The sequence below is a fragment of the Sturnira hondurensis genome, unplaced genomic scaffold (assembly GCF_014824575.4).
Source record: "Sturnira hondurensis isolate 20B ecotype Veracruz unplaced genomic scaffold, ASM1482457v3 Scaffold0009733, whole genome shotgun sequence".
In the NCBI taxonomy this organism is placed as follows: Eukaryota; Metazoa; Chordata; class Mammalia; order Chiroptera; family Phyllostomidae; genus Sturnira; species Sturnira hondurensis.
The window spans coordinates 4,317,041-4,331,705 of record NW_028082364.1 but is presented as its reverse complement, the minus strand read 5'-3'; the positions used below and the strand labels follow the sequence as shown (position 1 = coordinate 4,331,705).

Below are 14,665 nucleotides of genomic sequence, written 5' to 3'. Positions count from 1 at the left end.
GCCGGCGGTGGAGGGGGCGGCCGTTCCTGGCGGAATGCACTGGGAGGCCAGAGCAGGGCGTCTTGCTCAGATGCGGGCAGACCGAGGAGCAGGCTACGCTGTCCACGCCGGGCGATCGCCAGAGGGTGAACCGGAGGAGGCCAGTTCTGGCAGGTCCCAGAGCCAAGCGGTGTGTGGTGGGTATGTTAGGAGCTGGTTGGGATGTGACTCTGGGTTCAGTTTAGAATGACAGGAATGGGGTAGAAATGATCTCTTTTTGTGTCAAAGGTGTATTCTACTCCCTAAAGATTTTAGTCGTAAAAGGGACCGTGGAATGTCTACTCTCTTAAGAAGAAAAAGGGCCTGTAAAAGGAATGAAAAGGTCAGCCTGTATTTCAGAAGGGGAGTACATATGGAAGGGCACTGCACACGCAGACACACCTGTATGTAGGTGAGGTGTTCCTCCTCTTCTCCCTCCAACGCTGGTGCAGTGGGAGTGAGGCTGGCTTCATACTTGAGCAGAACCGGAATTGGCTCCCAGCGCCGGCAGTGACGGATCTGACCCACCTTCCTCATCCGTCAAGTGGGGACGACGAATCGTCTTTGGGTGGTAGGAGAATTAGTGAGATAAAGTATTTGTGCAGTGTCTGCCACAGCACCTGACACGCTAATGCATCCCTCCCGCTTGAGGAGGAGCTGCTTCTAATGAGACCGTAGCCAGGCCACGGAGACGTGTCATCAGTCCATCAGCTTGGCTCTAGATGCCAGAGCCGAGAGAGCCATGTTCATCATCCCAGGCAAGGGTGTCGTGAAGGCAGCAGACTTGTCCATCACACCCTGGGCATGGCACAGATCAGAGGGGAGAGATTGGATCAGCGTTCTGCTGCCGTGTGGCTGCGTGATGGATGACTGCATTGTGGACAGTGGAGCGGAAGTCGGAACTGTTTGCCACCTGTGGGGATAGCAGTCAGGAGAGGGTCAAGTTCTGTTTGCTGAGGCTGTGGCAGAGGGTGGGGCAAGGTGGAGCCAGTGCAAGTCTGGAATGTGGAGGAGGAGAATGGAGGGCAGAGGACATATGATGAGGGGTGCTGCAGCTTGGAGCAAAGCCGAGCCGGCGGCAGAGTCCTGGCTGGTGGAGAAGATGGTCAGGAGGAATAGGAGAGGGCGTTGGAGGCAGGGACGGGGGCCAGGCTCTGGGTTACTTCGTTCTGCATGGGTTGGTCGTGCTGCCTGGCAAGTGGGGAAGAGCAGGGTAGACCTGGATTCAGTTCCTCGTTCTGCCGCCAGTAACTGGGAGATTGGCCAAGTCACTGCACTTCCATGAGCTGCAGTTGGCTTATTTTTATGACGTTCATAGTAACTGTGTAGCCTATGAGGGCAAAATGAATTGATGCATGTCAAATGCCTGGTGGGTTGCGGGCGTTCAATGAATAGCTATTACTGTAGTGCAGGTGTTCACACCATTTCTGTGTGCCGTCTAAACCTCCCTGCCTCGGGAGGCTTTCACTGCCCCTGAGCTGACCTCATTTTGCACAATGAAGGGGGGGATGGGTGGAATTCATAGGAAATGAGTATGTAACACTTACCGTTTAGTGCCGGTTTGCAGAGCGAAGGCCCTTTATTTTCGTTCAGGGATACTGAGTGGAGAACTAGTCATCAGTAACTGCCGGTTTGCCAGCAGTTCGTGTCGGAAACTGTTGCTGACATGGAACCACCAGCTGCTGCACTTCAAGGCATCCAGCATCTTGGTCTTCCACCCTTTGGAGAGGCAGGCAGAGTGTGAGAACATTTCCCTGACCTGCAGCGTCATAGCAACAAACCCACTGGGTGCCACCTGCCCTGGCTGCAGTGTCACCAAGGATCACTGGAACCACCCTGGATTTGGCAAGAACAAGTCACTGAACGTATCTTGTTTTCTTTTACTTTCTTCATAAGGTGACTGGCACAGAGGTGAGGCGTTGGCACACATGCGTCATGAAGCTGTCAGCAGGTCTCCGGACGTCCTGGGGACCGAAGGAGAATTGGGCAGGGCACTGACTGTTCCCAGAGTGGGGATTAAAGTCAACGTGGAGAAAGGTCTCTCCCGAAACGGATGTCACTGTGGGGTTCCTTGAGGATGATCAGGCCTGTGATGACTTACTGGACATTAATGACGGGCAGCATCTCCGCTGTGGCTGCCGAAGTGCAGCGTGCCGCACGGAGTGGAGAGGGGCCCTCTGCCTTCTTGGTGGAAGGGAATCACTGCTGGTGTGACCACAAGTCAGCTTCCCCTGAGCTCCGGCCCTGTAAAAGGGGCGGCGGGGGCGGGCAGAATCAGGCTGTACCCTGGACCCATTTTACAAGTGAAAACTGGGTTCAGGGATGTTAGGGAACTTGCCTAGGGACAGGTGGTCAGTACATTAGTTTGAAGTCCATGGTCTGTCGCTGCGTTATGTCCTACACATGGGTCCAAAACCCCAACTGTTCAGGTTCAGCACAGTCTAGATGTGGCTTGTCAATAACAGAGATGTGAAGGCTAGGAGTCTTAGAGGATTGTGAACCATCAACATGGGGGTTGGTCTTGTGCTTTGTGGCAAAAATGCTGATGGGCAGAAACCAGGGAAGGATGTAAAGCCCTCATTTAACCCTCAGTGGCCCACAGAGGTAGGCGGTGTAGCCCTAACTCTCGGGCTATGAAGCTGGCCTTGAGCGGGGGTGTTCCTCACTCCAGCGGTGCAGCCTAGGAGCGGGATCGCAACCTCTGTGCATGGCTGCAAAGCCAGGTTCTTCCCAGCGGGTGGTTTCTCCCAGCCCGGGCCACACACCAGGACCACCCTCCCCAACCCAACTGCCAAGGCGAGCCCCACATCTGACTGGTCGAGAACCACTGCCCGAGTCCTGCTGTTCCTTTGGGCTATTGGAAGTCGGGCGGTGGTGGTATGGGAGGAACTCCCAGAAACTCGGTTCTTCTCATCAATGTAGTAAAGAATTATAAGCCAGCGAGCCAACTAGTGTGCAAGCGAAGTTTATTAGTGCTAAGTTCTAATAGGAAAGCAAAAGCAAGGGTGGCCAGAGGCCAGGTGGCCAGCAAAGAGGTGGCTGGGGTCCCCTGGTGTGGCAAGAGAGCCCCAAGGCCAAGAGACAAGGCCCAGAAACAGTCCTTTGTTCTGAGGACTCGTATAGTTGGTGGGGTGGGGGCCGAGAAGTTACATATTGATTGATGGGTAGAGGTGGTGCCAGCTTCCCCAGGGAGATGTGATCACCCAAACGTATGTAATGGGGGCAGGGCCTGTTGGCCCGAATCCTCAACTTGCTGTAGAGCCTGTTTGTTCATTTTGCCTACATGACAGGAGGCAGTAAACCAAAGCTGTTTTATGGACCTTTTCTTGGGGCACTGTGAACACCCTCCCCCTCTCCCTTCCAGGCCTTGGGGTGAATACGCAGTCTCAAGGTTTTCCTTTTCCCAGCCAGTGGGGATGAAACACGCAGACTTTCGAGGGCTCCCCGCCTCCTGCACTACTGTAGTTTCACTGGTTTGGGGTGTCTGGCCGCCTTGTCGGACCAGCTTCAAGATGACTGGGTCAGCAGGGGAGCTTCTGCTTTTAGCCCCTGTGTTAAGTTCTTTGTTAAATTACAATGGCAAGGGCCCTGCCTTGACTTCCCCTCTGGCTGCTCATTCCACTGTAACAGTGTCACAAAAACGGCCCAGGAGTGTGGAGGAAGAAAAGAAGGCTTCCGGGAGGAGGCATTCGAGTTGGTCCTAGAAGGATGGGCAGGAGTCAGCCAGGGAGCCCTTAGAGGAGGTTTGAGGCAGGAGGCCATGCAGGCAAAGACGTGGAGACAGGGACCATCCTGTGCTGGTTTGGCTGACAGGAACCTGGGCAGTGGTGGCTTTCCTCTAACAGTGCTTGTGTTGGGGGAGAGCGTCCGCCCAGCGTTTGGACTCTTCTGCCTTGCCTGTTGTGGTCTCACCCATCTCTCCTCCAGCTGTGGTTACCTGAGGATCACCTCCAGGCTTTGACCTCTCTAAGCTTCTGTCCCATTATTATTAGGGTCCCAGAGAAGGTCAAGAAGGCCTTCTGGGTACAACCAGCTGGACCTTGGCCTGGTGGCTCCATTAAATAAAGATAGAACCTGGAGGGGAACCCTACGCCCATTCAGCAATCAGAGCCCACAGGCACGGGGCCCCTGTCCAGCTTCCTAACCAGTGTGGCCCCACCTGGCTTGGAAGCCCTGGGCCAGTGGTGTCAGATGGTCCCCGGCTCTTATCTTGACCTTGCCACCTGCCAGCTGCATGAACGTAGGCAGGTCTCATCACCTGTCTGAGCGTCAGGTTCCCCACTCTGGGCAGTCTGATTTTCCCACAGTATGCTCAGTCCAGGGGGCAGCAGACAACAGAGGGTGTTGGGTTCTCTCCCTTCCACCCCCTGCTTCCCTGGATTCAGGGGAGGAGTGTGACAGGTGTGGGGCTAGAGAGGTAGACGGGGCCCCTCTGTGAAGGGGCCTGTCCCCTGTGCTAAGGAGTGAGACCTATAGCCTGTCAGCGATTTAAGGGCTTTAGGCATCTCCGTGCTGTGTATTAGGAAGACCACGTGGGGTGTTGTGGCAACTAGATTCCAGAGAGAGTTCTCACAGCTGTGCAGTGTAACGTGGATCTTCTCAAGCTGGGGCCTCTGGACCCCCTGGGGGGCCGTCAAAGCGCAGATTGCTCAGTCCCACCCCCGGGGTTGGTGGTTCCCTATCCTGCAGTGGGGGGCGGTGGAGTCTAGCAGGTTCCTAGGGAAGCTGCTGCTGCTGCTGCTGCTGAGGTGGTTAGGTGTATGGGCCCAGTCCAGAGTGCTGCCGGTTTCAACTCTAGATCTCAGTAGCCAGCCTCTAGCCTTGGCCAAGCCCTCTCGCCGTGCAAGCCTCAGTTTCCTCATCTGTGAGTGAGATACTACCCAGTTCCAGAGTGGTGGAACAGTTCACTGGGATCATGTGAATGCTTAGCACAGCGCCTGAGGTCAGTGTTGTGTAGTTGCTGGTGATGCTTATTAGCACCAGTGGGGAAGCTGTTGGAGGCTGCGCAGAAGAGCTGAAGGAGGGGCTGAGCCAGGCCCGTGGCCGCAGGGTGGAGAGGGGGGTCTGGTCTCCAGGCTCCAACCCCTGGGATCCAGCCCCTAAAACCTGCTTGCTGGTTCCCATTTTGCCACGAGAGGGCAGTGGAACCAAGGCCGCACTAGGAAGGCTGTGTGCTGGGAAGGTTGGAGCTGGTCTGTGCACTCAGCCTTTATTCCAGTTCCGAAGCCTAATTGTATTTGCATTGCATTGTCCCCTCCCTCTTTGTTCTGTGTACTTGCTGACATTTTTGGAGAAGACTTCGCATCACAGGGCCTCTCTGAGTTCCTGCTCGCCCTGTGGCCTGGGATTAGCCATGGCTGAAGCGTCCCGCTTTCTGGCAGCTGTGTTTACTTCTCAAGGGCACAGGCAAAGCAGAACAGGGGGGCCTGCGCCCTGCAGCTCAGCAGAGCCTAGTCTGAGCCACAGTTGTGCTTCTGCAAGTTCAAACCTTGGGGCCTGTTCCATCTTGCATTCCTCCTCCCCCGCTCCTCAGCCCTCGCCTGCTGCCTTTGATTCTGTGGGTGGAGAAATAGAGGGAATTCCAAGTCCTTGATTCATTTTAAAGGCCGGCTGGAAGCGGGGCTTTTAGGAGCTTGGGAAACAGCATTGGTTGAATCATTTCAGAGAAGTGCAGGTGCTCTTTCAAGGTCATAGAATGTGGTGAGGGCAGATTTATAATATTCGATGGTGCGCCTTGTGCCAAGCTCTCTATGTTGACAGGTTGTTCTATCCTGTAAGAACAATAAAAGGTTCCAGTGACAGCGAATGCACTTCCTGATTGGTCTGGGCCAGGCCCTGTGCTAAGTGATTTTCACATATTTGCCCTTTCAAGTCTCATAACTGCCCTGCGGGGTTACTAATCCCGAAGCAACTGAGACTCAGAGAGGTTACTGTAGGATGCACAGGGCCAGAGAATGGTGTTGTTAGAGATCCGTGCCAGTGCGTCCCACTCCGGAATCCGGGCTTTCATCAGTACTGCGGGGCGTGGCCTGTTCTACTTTCAGCCCAGCTGTTTCTGGGGGCAGGGGAGATAGACAGGAAGAAGGCCTGGCTTGTGACAGAACAGCCCCATAAGGACTCATGATCCCATCCGTGGACCGGTTCAGAGCATGGATTTGGAACCAGATTGCCTGGATTTCAATCCTGCCTCTGAGATTTGCCATCTCTGTGACCTCTGGCAAGGTTCTTCGACATCTGAGCCTTAGTCCCCTCATCTGTGAAATGGGGGGTAATGGTAGTAGCTACTTCAGTAGTGTGCCCTGAGGGTTAGGTGAGTGAATACAGGTAAAGTGCTTAGGTCTGTGCCTGGCACGAAGTAGTAACTCAGTAAATGCTAGCTTTCAGTATTGTCATTTTTATATTTTTTAAAGAATTTCTTTTAGGAAGAGAGGAAGGGAGGGAGAAAGAGAGGGAGCGAAACATCCAAGTGTGAGAGAGACATCTGTTGGCTGCCTCTCACAAGCCCCCAACCGGGGACCTGGCCTGCAACCCAGGTGTGTACCCTGATTGGGAATCGAATTGGGCGGCCTTTTGGCGTGCAGACCGGCGCTCAGTCCACAGAGCCACGCCAGCCAGGGCTGTTTTAACTGCTGAGCCGCATTTGCCTCTGCAACCTCAGTGCCTGACATACAGGAGGGGCTGGGGGTGTTTACTGAATGAAAATGTTTCCTGAGCCCTGGGGTGCCAGGGGCTGGAGCGATATGTAAAGGACCCCACTTCAGGGCCTGTGCTCGCGGCCGCATCCAGGAGGGGAGCTGGGGTGGGGGTGCTCATGCCGCGAGAGGCAGAAACACTCTAGAGAGGGCCTGACGGGGTGGGGGCACTTGGAGCGGGTAGGGCTGTGGGCCAGTTTCAGAGGAGGGAGCCTTGGAATTAGGCCTTGAAGGGCAGAGAAGGAGGGAAAGGTGAGCCAGGCCACGGAATTCGGGTTTCTTGGGTCCGACATCCCTCTGACTTCACAGAGGGTCATTGGGTCAAGTTGGATTTTTTCTTTAATCAACAAATACCAGGCATGGTTGGAGTCAGGCAGTGAGACAAAATGGTGGCTTTGACCCAGTCCCTGCACTCCAGTGACCTGAGTCTAATGGGACAACAGCCAAGACCCAGTGATGGTAATTCACTGTGGTGGTGGTGGGGGTACGTATTGCCTCGGAGCTTCTCGGGTGCAGGTGAGAGACACTCCCCTTGGACTGATTTAAATAGAAAGGCAACTCACTGGCTCATATACCCAGAATATATTCAGGTGTGGTGGGATCCAGGGTCTCAAAATAGGTCCTTAGGAAATTGTCACTCTCCGTCTCTTGTACGAGTCTTTCTCTGTGTTGGTGTCTCTCCAGCAGCCTGTCCCTTTGCAGGGTCACAGGTGGCCCCCAGCAGGTCCTGGTGTCTTTCTCACTGGCTCAGAAATCCCAGTAGAAAGAGGGTACCTCTTTCTCAGTGGTTTCCTCCAGTGTCAGTGGGTGGGGTCTCAGTAGATATCTTTGGTCATACACGGTCACTGTGGCCAGGCGGATTGTCTGTCCACCCTGCAAAGGGTAGGGGGAGAACAGGGTATATCAGTTCTGCCCAAATCTCATGGACTGAAGTGGCGGGTGGGGGTGTGTGTGTGTGTGGTGGGTGTGACCCTCCTAAGAGAATTCGCAGGCTGTCACCAGAGGAAGGAAGACTAGATGTTCAGGCGAACCCCACTGATGTCCGCTATCACTGTGACATGGGAGCAGAGTAACCCGACAGTGGAGAGCCCTGGCTTGGGGCTCCAGTTCCCAGGGATGGAATCTCAGTTCCATTGTCGTGTGGCCATTTCTCCAGTCAGTCTGAGTCCCAGTATTCTCATCTGTGAAATCAGAGTGACGGCCCAGCATTGCAGGCTTGACGCAGGGAGAGAGCACCTTGCAAAGGGTCGGGCGAGCCCTGGCGGGAGCCACTGCAGTTCAATGTGGCATGAAGTCCAGTCTCTGGGCTGTTCCCTGGCCAGTTCAGGGCAGTGGGCCACAGACCAGGGGCCAGGGTCCTCCAGGTTCAGCTCCTCAGTCTGACACTTAACTGGCTGCGTTGTGCTCCTGCATGAAGCACAGATGATCATTCCTGCCTCCCGGGGTTGCTGGGAGATGTGATGAGGTGATGTGTAGACGGTGCCTGGCACGTACCAGTCTGTGACTAATGACAGCTGTGTCCTCGGTACAGCCATTGTTCTGAGAGCGTGCCAAGATCCAGGTGTGGCTTCGGCAGGACAGACCACGTGCTGCCACGGACAAACAACTGTTCTGGACACAGGGTGCCTTTGGCCAGCAGCCAGCGGCCCTGGGAAGGCTTTGTGTGCCCTGGCCTTTCTCTCTTTCCTGTCAGCTCGGGGTGGGTACAGCCTCGAAGAGGTTCGAGTTTCACTGTAATTACCCCTCCGGCTCTACTCTCAGCTTGTCTTTCGTTTCCACCACGAGGCTTTCAGCCAGACGGTTTGAACAGAACCTCATCTGGAGTGTATTAACTCCTCCCCCTTCATTGGCAGAGATCTGGGATCAGCTTTGCATTAGGACAAGTTGTAAGTAAACACACATTTGCTCAAGTGGGGCCCCTCCCCCAGCCCACAGCCTTATCTAAGATTTGGGCTGCTTCAAATCAGGGAACATAAGCCTGTTTGGAAAAGAGGAGAAATCATTGGATTTCTCCTACCCATTTCACAGGAGGTGGATTCAAGGTGTTTGGTCAAGTCTCTCATGTTCATATAGACATCTTGAGGATACAGATGGAGACAGAATTCAGGTCTCTGACTCAGTCCAAAGCCTTTACCAGAATAATGTGGTCCTTCAATCATGCATTCAGTCCTTCAGCAACGTGTATTGACCATCTCTTACCGTATTGTAGACTCTGTTCTAGGCACTGTGAAAGCAGTTGAATAAGAACCCTTCTCTGTTTTTGAAGTGTTCATGGTTCACCATCCATCCATCATCTGTTCATCCTCCCATCAGCCTACTTCCCTCCACCCATTCATGAATACACCTGCTAATGCTTTTTATCTGCTCACCTGGTCATCATGTATCTATGTGGCCCCAAGTCCTAGGCTGGTGCTAGGGATCAACGTAAGTGAAATCCAGTCTTCGCTTCTTAGGCTTCGCCATCTACCAGGGCCAGGAAGACGGAGAGAGCTGCCTCTAAGGTACCTACGAAGGGTTCAGTTGGACACGAAAGGGGACGGCACTGCTGCCTGTCACCCCGAGAAGGCTTCATTCTGAGCGTGACAATGAGAGCTGTGTCCTGGGTAGGAGTTTCCAGTGGGGTAGATGGGAAAGAACCTTCTAGGCTGAGGGAAAATAGGGGCAAAGGCATGAGGAAGCCTGGTGGTTGGGAGGGAGAATTCAGTTCAGTTTGATGACTCCTTCAAGGCCGGCTAGCAGTTAGGACAAGATGTCAATGGCTCTTTTAAAAGGACCTTGAATACCACACCTGGAGCCAGAATGTCACCTTCTAAGCATTTGGGAACCGTTGTGGGGTTTTCAGCAGGAAGGAATTTGGGTCAGTGGGCATTTTAGGAGGATCGCCCCCTGCATCTGGGTCAGAGGGCAGAGACGGACATACAGGACTGTTCTAAGGTGGGGGTTGTGGGCATGGCCGTCTCTCCACCCCCTCCACCACTCTCCTGCTGTGTGTGACTGTCCCCACTCCTCTTCCTCCTCTGAGTGAGAAGGACGAGGGAATCAAATAATGAAGCCGTGAGTAGGTGAGGTGTTAGGGAGACAGCTTGCAGGGCGGGCAGCACAGATGCCTGGAGGTGGGGAGGGAGGTGGTGGCGGGCGAAGGCACAGAGCTGAGTTCTGAGAAACTGGGCGGAGGGGCTGGGCCTGGGTGTGCAGGTGGGCGCCGGGTGGGTGACACCCTGGGGACAGGTGTTCTCTGTGATGGAGGCGATGTGGTCCCTTCCTAGCCATGGGAGGCTTTGAAATGTTCTTGGAGAATTTCTTTAAAGTAAGATTCGTTTTAGACTTCTTTTTTAAGTACACACTGGAATTGAGTGTAAAAGTTACCATTTATTAAGTGCCCGCCGTACGCCATTTCTTTCACATCACCGCTACTTTCTGACTCAGGGATTTTTGCTAACTCCAGCCTGACAGTGAGGACTCCGAGTCTCGGGGACATGACAGCTCGCTCAGGCATTGTCTGCTTTGATACTTATTTCAAATGAGCGAGATGTGTATGGGGAACCAGAGCCTGTTCAGACAGAAGTCACCTAAGGGCTTTTGTTTTGTTTTGTTCTGTTCTGTTTTGTTTTGTTTTCAGGATACGCTCTTCGGTCTGCCAAATTTGGAGCTGGAGGGCATGGTGCGGGAAGAGGGTTGGGAAAGAAAAAAGGTATTGAAGACACACCCCGCATGACAGCTCTGCCTTGCACCATCCCTGGCAGGGGGCGGGCGTTTGACCCTAGCTATGCCAAGCGTGTGTTCCATCACCCTGGCAGCAGTGACGGCCTGGCATGAGCACGTGACCCAAACCAGGCCAATCATGTCCTTTCCTGGGATTTTTAAAAACTGGAGCTGACATACCTATTTGCCCCTTAACACAGCAGTGGTCATCCAACATTCTCCACCTTATGGAGACATGGACTTGAAACAATTAAACTGAGGTGCAGATAGAAGCAAAGGAGAAAAGGACATTCCCCTTCCCCCTCCCAAAGCCCTGATTTCTGTTTGGGGAGCTCCAGCGCGCTGGAAACACCACCGCCATGCAGCTCCCCGGCCCACAGGGGACCACTTGGCCTGGGCCAGGCCACGCAGCCCGTTCCATTCCCCACTGCAGAAATGGCCGGAGACGGGCAGTGCCAAAGCTGGTCCAGTCGGGATGAGTAAAGGACTTTTACTGGATGCTGGGACGGAGTTTCTCTTTCCTACTGGGTGAGAGGAAGCATGTACTGTATTTTGCCGAGTATAATGCGCACCCATGGTTTTGTGTGCATTATACACAGGATTATTATACTCATGCTATGTAATCATTGTACCCATGTATGACATACATCCTTATTTTCCCCTCAAAAATCTGGGCAAAAACGTGTGTATTATACATGGCAAAATACGGTAGCTTCCAAGTGAGCATCCAACAAGTAAGCCAGTTTGGGGGTGAGGTGAGCAGTTAGGAGGAGAGAAGAGGGGAGGCGAGCAAGACTCTGGGTCTGGCTGTGGGTGGTTCTTCCCCGGTGCCTGCCCCACCTGCGGGCCCTCCAGACCTGGGAGCCCGAGATCTCGGTGGTTTAAGTGCCATCACAAGCTTCTTAGCGACAAGCTACTCCCCTTGCCATTTGAGTCCTGGTTCTGGGCGGCTTAGAAGCTGGTTCCGTAGATTTCCCCTAGCCATTGTCTCGTTACATGAACAATTACACTTCTTATATTGTTCCTTTTAAAAATTAAGTTATTTGAAAACATTTGAACAGAAACTTAAAAACCTACGCAGTGTGTGTAGTAGTGTAATGCACACATTCTCAACCGGGTTAGGGAGAGGGGTCAAGAGCTGGGGAAACTTGGTTTTGGGGGAAGGGTGAATGTATCTGAACTGTTAGAATGGTCGTGCTAGTCCAGAGGGCCACAGTCCGCAGATGCACAGTGTATCCTTGGCACTGAAAGTTCAAAATAATGTCTAAAAAGGCTCTTGGGAAGGTCATGAAAAACCAGGTGGAGGAACACAGGTGGAGGAACCCCACACAGCCATTGCTCCGCTCCGACAGCTGTCAGCTCACAGCTCCTAGAGTTTCGGCTGTGTCCCCGCCTCCTCTGTTCCGAAGCCAGTTTCAGACATCACGTAGTTTCATCCATAAGTATTTCACTATGAATCTCTGAGTGCGGCTCTAAAGCATGTAGCCACATCATTATTACACTAAAAAATTAAAAATACTTTCTTAATGTCATGAGCTATCCAGTCAGTGTTCAGGGTTCTAATTGGATGCCTGTATCAGATCCAAATCAGGACCATTGCTGTTACTCAGTAGATCTCTTTGGTCTGTTTAACCGAAGGTTCCCTGTGGTTCTTTCTTTTTTTCTTGGAACTTATTAGTTGAAGAAACAAGATCATTTGCCTGTAATTTTTTACAGTCTGGACTTAGTGGATTGCATGTTCCTCTGGGCTTTAATTTGTAAATCAGCGTGAGGGGTGATTGATTACAGTAATAAACGGCACAACTTCAAGTGCACCGTTTTACAGGCTTTGACGTATTCATACACCCCGAGACCGTTACGGCACTCAAGGCAGGGCCCACGTCCGGGGCCCCTACGTGTGCGCTCCTGACTTCGTACACTTGCTCCCTCGGGGTGTCACCTCGCCTCTGGCGAACGCCGGTCCGACCTGTGTCGCTGCGATTTAGCTTGCAGACCCTGGAGCTCTCGACAGAGAGTCACATCGCCTGGACTCTTCTGTTCGGCTTTCATGAAGCATAATTGTTTTGAGATTCATATTGCTGTTTACATATATAGCTCATTTTTAAATTGCAGAATAGTATGCCATTAAATGGGTATATCACAGTTTATTTGTTGACAGCCATTTGTACAGTTTCTGGCTTTGTGCAATTATAAGCAAAGCTGCTATGAACATTTGTGTTCAGGTCTTTGTATTTCATATAATATGTACACACACACATACACATTTTTTCTTTTCTCTTAGGTCAGCACCCCCGGGAAGAATGGCTGGATCAAGGGCAGTAATGCTGGCAGCCGGATGTGTCAAGGTGAGTGTATGGCTGACGCCACCAGTGCGGGAGTCCCGGGTCCTCGCACCTCTGCCAGCACGTGCCAAGGTCAGTCTTTTCAGTTCCTCCATTCGGATGGGGGTGCAGGGGCGTCGCCTTGTGGTTTCAGTGAGCATTTCTCTGATGACCGATGACAGGGAGTGGAAGTCCTGTTTATGCGCTTGTTTGCCATCTGTGTGTCTTTGGTTAAGAGTCTGTTCACATGTGTTTTGCCGGTTTTCAACACCTGGGTTGTGTCCTTGTTGTTAAGTTTTGAGAGGGCTTCGTTTATTCTGGACATTAAGTCCTTCATCGGGCGTGTGCTTCGCAAGTGTTTTCTCCCCGTGGGTGGCTTGTTGTTTTATTGTCTCAAAGGTGGGTTTCCGACAGTGGAAGAGTTTACTTGTGGTGCATCCGGTTCACTGATTCGTTCTTTACGGGTCACGCTCTCGTTGTAGATTTGAGAAGTCTCGTGTGACTCCAGGCTACAGAGGCCTTTCCCTGTTTTCTCTAAGATGTTTTATAGTTTTAGGTTCACGTTTAGATTCCTGACCTGGTTTTGAGTTGGTTTTTACAGCTGGTGACGGGTGTGGCTCCCAGTTTGCTTTCCTGCCGACGTTACCCGATTGTTCCGGGACCGTTTGTTGAGAAGGCTGTATTTTCTCCATTGCATGTCCTTGGCAGCTTTGTCCAAAACCCATATACGGTCAGTTGCTTGATTCTGTTGGGTTCCACTTGTCTCTGTGGCTACTTTGATGCTGGCACCATGGTCTTGATTAATGTAGCTTCATATAATTCTTGAAATCAAGTGGTTTCCCAAATTTCACAGGTTGAAGACCTAACCCCGCCAGCACAGTACTCCCTTCTTCTCTATGGTTTCATTCCATGGTTTCAGTCACTTGCAGCCAAGCACTGTCTGAAATTATTAAGTGGAAAACTCTAGAACAAACAAGTTTTAAGTTGTGTACCATTCTGAGCAGTGTGATGAAAGCTCGTGCCATCCTGCTGTGTCTCGCGTGTCCGCGAGTCATTCCTCTGTCCAGCGTGTGCGGGCCGTGCGCACACTGCCTGCCTGGTGGTCACTGAGCAGCTGTCTCGGTCATCGGAACAGTGGTGACATTGCGGTCCTCGTGTTCAACTTGCCCTCATTTTACTTAGTGACGTCCCCGACCTACAAAAGCAGTGGGGCCGGCAATTTGGATGCGCCAAGAAGAAGCTGGGGAGGGTTTCCTTTGAAGGAAAAGGTGAAAGTTGTTGACTTCGTAAGGTAAGCAAAAAAATTGTCTGCTGGGGTCGCGAGGATCTATGGTAAGAATGAATCGTCTACTCTTGAAATGGGGAAGAGGAAAAAGACACGCGTGCCAGTTTTGCTATTGCGCCTAAACCACAAAAATCACGGCCACAGTGGTGGCAAGTGCTTAGTTAAGATAGAAAAGCCATTACACTGTATCGTAGGTGTGTGTGTGTGTGTGTATGTGTGTATGTATGGACGGATGGAACAACACAGCTTATCTAGGGTTCAGTACTCTCCTTGGTCTTGGGATGTACTCCCTGCAGTTAAGGCGGGGGTCGGGGGACTACTGTCCCTGAGAATGGGACTGTTCTTGGAGATGTGGCTTTAAAGAGGTATTTGAGGTCAAATAAGGTCGTGTGGGTGGGCCCCAATCCTAGGTGACTGGTGTCCTTTTAAGAAGAGGAAATGAGGACTACAGACTGTGACAGACACCCGACACGTGTACCCAGAGGGAAGCCCTCACCACTGCAAGGTGGCCATCGGCAAGCCACGGGGAGAAGCCCAGAAGAAACCACACCTACTGATACTTTGACCTTGGACTTGTAGCCTCCAGAGCTGTGAGGACGCAGATTTCTGTGTGTGGCTCATATGAGCCGCAAGCCTGTGGCCTGGTG

The 14,665-nt window shown here is 52.4% G+C and overlaps 1 long non-coding RNA gene across 1 annotated transcript; it reads left to right on the top strand.

Annotated features, from left to right (window-relative positions):
* The first annotated feature begins 1,685 nt into the window (after window positions 1–1,685).
* LOC118994972 (uncharacterized) lies at window positions 1,686–13,448 on the top strand. Its single transcript, XR_005068172.1, has 2 exons — window positions 1,686–1,929; window positions 12,694–13,448. It is a non-coding gene; the product is annotated as an uncharacterized LOC118994972 (long non-coding RNA).
* The last annotated feature ends 1,217 nt before the right edge of the window (window positions 13,449–14,665 follow it).